Raw genomic sequence first — 10,672 nt, 5'->3', positions numbered from 1 at the left:
GGTTTTAAATTAACAGGAGCATTATTTACACCTAGGACATGGGATACAGGAAACCCTTTACATAATCTCTGCTACTTTCTAGTTTTCCGCCTCCTACATACTTAGGCAATATTAGAGTAGTTAATTAAAAACACAGTATAACACTTCAGAAAGGTTTGATTCTCCTTTCTTTACTGAGTGATTTGTTTTTATTAAGGTTGGTTGGTTTCTGTCAAGGTAAATAAACAATATCACTGTTTTATTCTCCAAAGAGCCACTGAATGGGATGCTAAGAAGATTAAAATGATGATAAATAAGCCCAACAGCAGCTTTTATGACCTCTTTTGTGCCGAGGTCCCTTTTGGTTCCTTTTTGCTCACGCTCAAGCTTGAGGTCATCCACCATAGAGCTCCAGCCCATCCACCATGCCTGTTTTGGGGATGCTTTTCCCTTTTGCGACCCACAGGAGCTCTGCTTAAGTCTGCTACAACCCCTGAGAACCCCTCATTGCCTTCAGGAGGCTTTGGAACTGCAGCAGAGCTCTGCATCATGCAGGAAAGGCTGTAGAGGGAGGAAAGTGTGGGGGAAACTGAGCCTTGGTGCTTGGGATGGGTCTGCAGGCCATTCTGCAAGCAGGCAGCACCCTACAAGCACCCCAAAAATGAGGGAACCCTGCTGCAGCCACTTGGCTGGTACCCAAGAGTGCCCCTGGCCTCTGAGACCCTCTTCTGTGGCCTCTTGACTGTGGTCCCACAGCGTTCGGCAGGCTCTGGATCAGCCCTGGGGACCTCCCTAGAGCAGCTCTGCTCTGGCCTCCCTGGGTATGAGCTTACGGCTGGGCCAGGCTGGGAAACATTAAATGCCTTAACGTTTATTCCTTACATTTCCCCTTCTTCCAGAGGCACTTCAAAAATCAATAGCAGCATAAAAAAGGCATTTTTTGAGACAGATTGATGCCTTCTGCTTTCTCTTAAATACTTCAAAGTGAAGAATAAATACCTAGGCAGAGGGGAAAGTAATTTTGACAACGTTTATATCAATTAGAGCCCAAATTGCCCCGAATCAGATCACAAACACACAGAGCTGTTTCCTTTCCTGCGTTTTAGGTTGGTGTCATCTCACTGCTATGCACATCTCATATATAGATACATATAGGCATAAATACAGCCGGAAATGCCAGTAATAGCACAGGTACATTAATTCTCACTTTCTCTCCCAGCTCCAGTGTTTTTCTCACTTGGTTAATTCTCGGTCGTTAATTAATTGAGCCCGGGGCTCCCTCTAGCGTCGCTCGGGGCCGCTCCCGGGGCCGGGGGCTGCTCTCGCCCCGACTCTCTCTCCTCCCTTCCCGACCACCAGGCCCAAAAATGGGAAGGAAAAGGTGGGCTGAAGCACTGCAGCAAGACCGGCCTGTGGAGTTTTACTGCACATCTTTCCGTGCGTGGTTTGCACAGGTGTTACAATGAGGTCGTCATTGCTCTCCTCAAAAAATGCTGACATAGAGTCAGGGCTTTTCCTCCTTGAGGTCGTTTAGACAGTATTGACAGTGGCAGGGGGTCTGGAGCTGAGCCTGTTCAAACGTTGGGGCTTCAGGGAGGCAGGCTGAGGTTCTGTTGGAGGTCCTGGGTCTTCAAACACTTTCCTGTGCACTTCGTTCTGCTTGGCCCAGGGGACTGACCTGCATACATTTGAACATGGACTTTAACGCCATGTTGAACAGCCAAAGGGGTCTGCCGCCAGTGGTGCATGGTGCTGGCTGGTTTCGGAGGGAGGCACAGGCCTTCAGCAGGGGATGTCAGCACCATCATGCCATGATCCTGCTCACAACACCCACATAACCTCATCCCCTGGACAGAGGAGGGGCACAGCCCACGCACAGGTGCCCAGAAGCAGACATGCACGAACCTCCATCTGCAGGGTCCATGGGTGTGAACCAGATGGCTCTGGACCACTAAATATGTTACTTTCCTTGTTTGGATGGAGAGCCCAGCAGAGAAATAAGGTTTCCATAGTCTATTCTAGCCTTGCTGCCCTGAAACAGGCTTGAAGTGCTCTTTGCTTCTCTGATTGGTATTCCTGTGGGGAAACTGAGGCATACAGCTGTGAGCAACTCCCCAGAGCTCGGCAGGAGCTCACAGAGCGAAAACCTTCATAGTTGTTGTGTCGGACACAGATTTGAGACTTGGGCTCTTGCTGTGCCTCTGCATTACTTCCCTGCCCTCGGGGGAATCTCTTCCTTTCTTCCCTTCTGCAAAGATGCTTCTGGGTAGCCAGACCTGGCCCAACAGTGCGATGCTCTTTTTATCGCTCTCCACAGCACCGACCTCCATAAAACCGCCAGCATCAGGGCCTCTGGCCCTGCCCACAATGCAAATAGTAATAAATAATGGGGCCTTCTGGCTCCAGCCATCCTGCCCCTCCTTTCTCCCCTCCTTTCTCCCCTCCCTCAGCCACAGAGCATCCTTTGGGGGGTCTGCAGGTATGCAACCATCCGGAAGGAGCCCATAACTCTTGGGGAAGTTGTCCTTTCTTGCCCTGACTGAGGCATTCTTCTTTGTTTGGAAGACTTTTGCCTGTGATCTCCAGCAGACACACCTCAAGTTTCAATCCCAACCTCATACTCCTGCTCCTTATTCAAGACCATGACCTGTGACCTTCAAGGTCAGACATCCCTAATCCCAAGAACAACATCTCTCTAGTCAACAGGGGGATATCTCTCTCCTCTCTCTCCAAATTCCTCGTATCTGGCTACACAAATCCCTCCTCCTCCAAGAAGGAAAAAAAAAAAAAAGAAAACCCCACCACATTAGTAAAAATAATATATGAGGGGTAGTGGCTCTGGGGGTGGGGTAGGGAGAAGAGACCTTAAAAGGCCCCCATCTCCCATGGATGTGAGCTAAATAGTTTCAGGATGGTGCCACAGCTTGCCTTTGCTCTGTCGGAGGCGAGACACAGCAAGTTCTGCTGCCGGGGCCCTGGGTCCTGTTTTCTTGTTGTGACTCACCTCTTTTGGGGGCCTTTTAATTTTATTTTATTTCTTTATCTAAAGAATAACTGATGGACTAGTGAGCAGACCCTCACCACCTCCCAAGCATTAGGAAAAAACGCAAGGGTTGGAGAAGTCTTTTTTTTTTTTTTTGCTTTATTTGGGATCCAAACCTTCAGAGGGACTGGAGAAGGGCATGTGTCATCAAGGGCATGAAACGCTGACACTACGCAGAGGAGAACCATAAACCTGAGAGGCGAAGGTCCCCGGACAAGGGCCGGGGGGGCAAGGGGGAGAGGAAGACTCACATTCATCTACTTGCAAGGGAGTTAAGCCATGGATTTGCTCTTGTGCTTTTTCCCTGCCTGGATTTCCAGTGCCGTTTTCCCCTTCTTTCACCTCTTTCTCTCCCTGCCAAGCTCCTGCTTCAAACTCCAAAATGCACGAGTAATTAGAAGGAAAACCAGCAAGAATAGCAAAGCTACATATCTGAGGAGCTTCTCCAGCTGCTTCAGGCTGGGATTGGGTTGGGATTTTCTGCATGGACAGCTGGGCCTACAAGTGGCCTTTGGGATGTCCCAGGGCTGAGAAACCCTCGGGACGAACCAGCCCCAGCCCCTTCCGCAGAGACCGGAGCTGCTGCTGGCAGAGGGGCTCTCCCTGCCACCATGGTGATCCAGGGACTTTTAAAAAGCTGAAACCCCCCCCGGCTGGAATCAGAATTCAACTCCAGACAGTCCGAAAATCCTGCGGTTTAAGGCCCGGTCGTGAATCAGCTCTCGTTGCAAGGTTTGAGTGTTTAAATTCATGCTAAACCCAGGGGGTCTCTTGCTGGGAAATGCAACCAGGAGGGAAAGGGACGGAGGTCTGAGTTAAGGAATAAAATGAAACCGTGTCCTGGGAGTTGGGTCATAAAAAGTTGTTACCTGGTAGTTTTCAGGTTCAGGAGATGTAAAGTGACTTTTACAAGGAAGGTTTCTTTATGAACTGGGGGCACAAGAGCTGTTACTGGGGGTGCCCTGGGCTCCATCGGACTGGACTGGGACCGGGGCCGGTTGCCTCCAGCACATTAATACCTGCCGGCAGCAAACTCGGGGAGGCAGGGGTTTTGGGGTTGTTTCTCATGTGATTTGCAGAATGCGGCAAAATTCACCTCGTGTCCCCCACCCTCGGGACCTGCTGCCCCGAGGGCCTGCACGATCGCAGCAGCGGGGATTCAGCATGAAAACCCGAAAGCGAAGTAAATTGAGTAAAGCTCGTTGGGGTGGGGAGGGGACAGAGTTTCCGGCTGAAATCAAGTCAAGGAGTGATTGTCAGTATTAGGCCCGGAGTAAAAGAGAGCAAAAGCCCCCACCCTACCCGCGTTAACGGCGTGGATTTATTCCGGACCCTCCAGCAGCTTCCCTTGGGTGGCGATAACGCCTGGAGCCCTCTCCAGCTCTCCCTGCCGAGATTTGTCATCTTTCAAGTACTTCCACTAAAAAAAAGCCACTCGATAGGGCCGAGGGTTGATCCAAGAGCTGGTGACATCCCCTGCCCTCTTCCCAGTGGCTCCTTTTCCTTCATGCTTTTCCGACAAACAGATTTTTGGCTAAAAATTAACAGAGAAAAAAAAAGGCAAATCTTCACTCCTTTTAGCCGAGACACCCTGAAACATCAGCCTTGGACTTTTAAAAGTCCTGCTCCCTGTTTCTCCTTCCCGTTCCCCCTCCCCAGTTCCCAACGGCTCCCGGTACTGGGGAGAAGACACCGACACGGGAGGGGGCCGGGGCTGCAGCGGGGCTGGCAGCCGGGGGGGACAGTCACGGCCGGACCCCCGCGGGTACACGCTGCTTTCGCCCCCCCCCGCTGGAAACCTCCACGGGTGACCCTGTGGAGAGCGGGATCAATGTGCGAGGCGGGTCTGGACTTTGGTCCCTGGGGGAAGAGGATGGAGCGAGGCTGAAGGGAAAAGCTCCCCCCCCCCGAGGGACCGCAGTGCCGAATCTCCTGGAGGAGAAAGATGCTTTATTTTTTAAATTAAGGACTCTGTGCAAAGGCCCATGGTGAGAGCAAGTGGGGAAGCGGTTGGAACAGGAGGTGGGAGGCAGGAAGGAGGTGAAATGGGGAAAACCCACCCCAATTTCCCAACTCACGGCTGCGGCCCGGAGAAGAGCAGGGAGGGGGTCCTGCGCGCTGCTCCCCCTCAGGTCAGTCCCGGCCGGGGGGAGAGGAGGGGGCTGGAGGCGGCTGGGAGGGGGCAAATATCGTCTGGGGCTCAGAGCCCTCGGAATTGTGCCCCCTCTCTTCCTCCCTCCGTTGTTTTATAGCAGAGGTTCGGCTGGGTTTGGTTTGGGGTCTTTTTTTCTTTTTATTCTATATGAAGTCTTGGGTTATACTTACGGTTTCCAAAATGTATAAAATCCCACTCCTCTTTTTTTTTCCTCCCCCACCCCATTATTGCTCATTATTAGCTATTTAAATTGGCCTATATTTATATTTTTGAGACCGTGTCGCGGATATAGAACCAGATGCAACTGCAAAATATCTCCTACCGGTGGAAGCTCTAATTGGTTTCCGAGAACACCCCGTCCCCGTAGGCTCACTTCCAGAAGGGAAGGTGTTTTACAAGTGAAGAAATTGGATAAATAGATTCTAACGAAGAACCAAATTTCCCCTTTTCTCCACGCTCCGAGCCCGAGCCGTTTTGGAATCGGTGCCTCCAGCCATCGGAAACCCGCCGGTGCTGCTGGGGTTTGGATCCTTTTCTTCTTTGCAATGACAGCCCTGCAGAGGATTGTACCACAAACCATCATTTTCCTTAAAGACAGAGTCAGAATTAATTCACGCTGATTGTTAAATCGTCCTACGCGGTCGGGCATTTAATCCTGCGTATAAATCCTTTCGGAAGAGAGAGCAAGCGGTCTGGGCGCCGTCCTCCTGGGAAACCCGGCTTTCCTCTGTGCTAGACGTGCCCCCGGGCAACCCCCAAACTGGGGAGACACACACACCCCCCCAGCCCCGTCTTTGCCGGCCGGGGAGGAGGGTCCCCCTCCAGCCACCGGCCAAGAACTTGAATTCCTGCGGGACAGGGTAGGAAAGAGGAGACGGCTGAGTCGGAATATGGGGGGCACCCCGGGGAGGGGCTGCTCTGCCTGCTGCCCCCCCCCCAGCTCCTTTCACAGCCCGACCAGGCCCACGCGTGTGCAGCCCCGCAGCCCGCGGGTTTTCCGCGGGAGCGGCCCGAGCCCAGCTCCGGTTTTGGCCCCGGGAAGGGTGAGGCGGGCTGGGGGGACACGTTCTGGGGTCCCCCGGCCTTTGGGGTGCTCCATGTCACCTCCCGGCTCACCCATCCCTCCGTGGGTCCTGCCACTACAGCAAGAAACCCCATCCCGAGGCCAGGGCGTCCTCCCTTCCCTAAAAATGCCACCGCCTTTTTGCATTTAATATTCAATATATAGTATTTAATATTTGCATGTAGGTGTGTGCAGCCTGCAGGCAAGGTGCCCTGCGACGAGCTCGTGGAAGGGAGCTGGGCATCAGCTCTCCGCAGCATCCCTCCTCCTCCTCCTCTTTATTTTTTATTTTTGGGTGGGGGTTTCCGTGCCTTGGCACAGCCACAGGCTCCCGCTTCACCTCCACAAAGGGCTTTCCCAAAATAACCCCCAACCCCAAAAATGGGGAGGCTGGAGGTGGAGAAGGATGAAAGAGCTTCGGAGCCGAACGAGAGGGGGTGTGGGGTGCGAGGGGACAGCCGGCGGCAGCTGAGGGTCTTTATATTAAAAATTACACCAGCCCCCTGCAAAGCAGTGAAGTTTCCCATTAAAACTGACACCAGGGGATGGTCTCAGCAGCCTCGGCTGCCCCGGATTGGTGAGCCTGCCTGCAGACGCGTTCTCTAACAGATAAGTCAATCGTCAGAGACCTCCCCCCACTCCCCCCTTACCCCAAAATATCTTTTTTTGCAAAGCCCCAGCCCGCTCCTTCCCCTTGCAGCAGCGGGGCAGCGACCTGCTCCCCCAGCCGCCTCTCCTCCTCCCTTCCCCACCCCCGCAAAGTGTCGGGGGGCGGGGGGGACAGGGATCACCCCACCCACCCCCCCGCACCCCCCTTTGGGGATGGAAATGAGCGGCCAGCAGCCCGGGCTGCGGGTCCTGCCGCCTCCCCTCCACTCCGTTTGGGGTGCCCCCACCCCCGGGCAGCCCAAAGGAGCCCTGCCCGCCCCCCCCTCCCCCAATGGGCACAGATGAGGGGTGCTGCCTGGGAGGCGAGGCTGGAAACCGCCCCCCCCGGCTCGGGGTGGGGGGCGGGGTGGCATGCCGGAGAGGGACTCCCCGCTTTAGCCACCGACCCCGCAGGTCCTCGGGGGCCTCCCGAGTGTCCCCCCCGGCCCCGGCCGCCTCTCCCGGGGGAGGGGGCTCGGCGCCGGCCGGGGCAGCGCTGCCGAGGGGGATTTGGAGGTGCCCGTTGTGCTGGAGCCTGCTACGGACCGGGGGGGAGTAAAAGAGAAGATAAAGTCCTTTTTTTTTATTTTTGCGACAGGAAGCTCCATCTTTAGACAGGTCTAAAGATGCTAAAACGGCACGAGAAGTCGAAGGTGGGTAAAACAAATGAATAAAAATTAAACTTCCCTCCCCTACTTTATAGGAGAAGGCGGCAAACAAGCAGGAATTAGGGAGGAGCGGGGAAAGCCTGCAGTTTGCCGTCAAAACAGTGATTTTGTCTAGACAGGGGGAGGGAAGGTGGGTTGTTTTTTTCTCCCCTTTGCTAACACAATGGCCCTTTAGTTAAAAATTAATTTACAGCACCCTCGCTCTCAAGCCAGACTAACGTTCAACCAGAAGGAGTCCTTAAGATTAAAAAAAAAAAAAAAGACAAAAAAGCTAAAAAAATATTAAAATCCGATCATCCGGAGCTGGGGAAGGTTTGCTCGGCTCTAACAAGTGGTGGAAGGATGCCTTTACGATGGAGAGTGGCTGCCGTTATTTATTTCCCTGATATTTTTAAGGGTGAGGGGAAGGGCTTGCTTAAAAAAAAAAAAAAAAAGGAGAAAAAAAAAGGAAAAAAAGAAAGGAAAAAACAATAAAAGGAAAAAAAAGAGCAAAGCCCGAGAGGAACGGCACGGACAGGTAAGTGAGGGGTGGATTCGGCCTCGCCGGGAGACCCGAGAGGGAGGCGGTTTTCGCAACGTCTGTTGGTCTTAGAATTTCCCACATGTAGCTTCCCGAGAATACCTTATCCTCCTTGTCAGCTGCAGACGTCTGGGTAGCAAACCGGCTCTCTGGAGGGCGAGCAGACGTGCTTACCTTCCCGCTTCTTTATTTTTTCATTATAATTTCATACTCCATCTTCTAAGAAACCTCAAGCTCTCCTTTAAAACAGAGATGGAGGCGAAGCCGCGTTGCTCCTCTCCCCCTTCTCCACCCGCCCGTTTCTCTGCTGGGAGTTTTGACTACTTCTTTTTTAATCATTGATCCGACTCTTCATCATTAGCATAACTTATTTATTTATCTATTTGACCAAACCCACTAACCTGCGCGACGGACCCGGGGATTAGAGGCGGCCGCGTCGCAGCTCCAGCTCATCGCAGAGAAATCCTGCTTGGCTCAAAGGCTTCGGAAGCCTCCTGGAATAAATCCCCCCCCCCCCATTTCAACCTCTCCCGGCACACACCTAGTTTAAAAAAATAATCATCATCATCCAACCCGCGCTTTCTACTCCCGTGGCTCTACCACTTCCACGATTTTCCTTTCTCCCTCTTCTTTTCCCCCCCTCCCTGCTGACTCTCTGAGCCCACCGGTGGGATGGGAAGGAAGGCTGCTTGCTAGACTTGAAACTAAAAGGTCACTTCGCCAGGATTGCCAAGTCCACTTGCTGAGGGGGACTCAGCCTTTCCATATCGCCTCGGGTTTTCTCTCCGGCTGCATAAACTTGCGTCCGTCCGCAGCGATGCAGAGCTAGGAAAGCACTTGTGCCGTAATGAGGTACCTTTCAATTTAATTTCCTGTCCCTCCCCTGCTTTATGGATTTCTAATAACAATGTTGAAAACCAGAGAAGAAACCTATTAAAGTCTCCGGGACAGAGGGCTTATGTACATAATTGAAGGTAGCCGGGCTTAATTGAATTTCCCAAAAATAGGTGGAATAGGAAGAAATAGAGTATTTTGTTTAAGGGACCGCCTGGTCCTGGATATATCTCTGTTGCTCATTTCCAGATAATTTTTATTAATATTATTATCTTTTTTTTTTCCTCCTCCCCAACGGAGAACTCGCAAAGACTTAAGCGTAGTTCAAAATACGCCGAAACACAGCAACTGAAATAATTCCTAAAATATAACCAACAACTCTCCTGAAAAATTAATAAAACAAAGATTTTTAGAAATGTTTTGCTGGCATGCGAATGTGCGGGGCAAGATAAATTCTCGCACGAGCTGTTGGACCTGTAAAGGTCTTGGCAAAGCGAGGTTTAATTCAGGAGGGTTAAACGCGCTTGACCGATCGATTTCTTTTCTGACCGTCGTCTCGCCCAAAATATTTTGCTAATCGATTTGATTTAAAGGCAGCCAGCCTAACGGTTCTGACTCTTTCTGTACCTGTAAAAATTACTTTTTAGGGTTTAGCCAGCAACCCCTCTGCCCAAAGCCTCTCTTGCTAATTAAAAGAAGCCTCATTTGACTAACTCGGAAACTTGGCCGCATGTGTGGGGACTAGTTAATTTTTTTTTCCCAGGGAAGGAGCGCTCCCCTGTACCCTGGGTTTAGCCGGTCCCGGACCCCGCGGCCGGGCCGGGGCCGAGCTCAGCCGTCAGCAAAGGCACCTCCGGACACCCCAAATTAATTTCGGCTGCTGGGGGAAGATGCTTGAGTGTCTGCTCGCTGCCGAGACGACTTTTCGTTTTGCTTCTCCGCGCCCTCTGGGTTTCCAGTTCTCCCTGCAAAGAAACAGGGAGTTATTGCGAGGCGGGTGTGCGGGAGTTCCCGCCGCCTTTTCCTGCCTATTAATTGGAGTTTTCCTGTTAATTGGAGTTTTCGAATTGGAGCAGCGAAAGGAACATGCTTTTTCACCTCGATTCTGCTTTTAACCCCGGGGCTTTGCAGAGTTTGCTTTCCCTCAATTCCTCAGGCGGTGGGTGCGGAGGGGAAGGGGCGCTGCGGGGACACGCGTGGGTCATTCCTTGAGTTTCCCTGCCCCGGGACTAATGACTCCGTCTAATTGTGGGTTTAAGTCCATAAAATCAGGGACTCCGGCTCTCCGTGAACGCAGGGGGAGCGTGGGCAGCCGCGATTTCGAGGGGGCCAAAAAAGACCCCGAAGGTGAAAGTAAATCCTCCAGCCCAGCCCCGACGGGGAGGGCAGGAGGCCGGGCCGGGCCGGGCTCCCGTTTCATCCCACTCGTGTCTCCTTTGTCCCGAAGGAAAACTTTTTTTTCCCGCAGCAACAAGTAGCCGAGGCGATGATGCCCTCGGGGTTTTGCTTCTCCCGGCCCGAGCCGCCCCCCGGGCCGCAGACCCCGGCGAGGGGAACCGCAGCCGGAGCTGCCCGTGGCGGGGTTTGCCCGTGGGTTAGGAGGCCCACGGTGGGGGTTTTGCCCCTCGACACCCCGGGGCCGGGGCACGGCAGACCTGCCCGTCGCCGCCGGGTCACCCCGACTGGGGGCCGTGGCACCCCATGTGCTTCCCACCCCGCCGCCCACCCGGAGTTAAGCTCTTTGCGTGGGTCACAAGAGCCC

The 10,672-nt window shown here is 53.1% G+C and overlaps 1 long non-coding RNA gene across 1 annotated transcript; it reads right to left on the bottom strand.

Moving 5' to 3' along the window:
* Nucleotides 1–211: 211 nt before the first annotated feature.
* LOC135317294 (uncharacterized) lies at nucleotides 212–8,827 on the bottom strand. The gene is made up of 3 exons (XR_010376302.1): nucleotides 8,179–8,827; nucleotides 5,500–5,731; nucleotides 212–4,556 (listed from the first exon to the last, which is right to left on the bottom strand). It is a non-coding gene; the product is annotated as an uncharacterized LOC135317294 (long non-coding RNA).
* Between the last annotated feature and the right edge of the window lie 1,845 nt (nucleotides 8,828–10,672).

This window comes from Phalacrocorax carbo, chromosome 25, assembly GCF_963921805.1.
Source record: "Phalacrocorax carbo chromosome 25, bPhaCar2.1, whole genome shotgun sequence".
NCBI lineage: Eukaryota > Metazoa > Chordata > Aves > Suliformes > Phalacrocoracidae > Phalacrocorax > Phalacrocorax carbo.
Note: the sequence above shows the minus strand (reverse complement) of the source record. Positions and strands in the feature narration are given on the sequence as shown.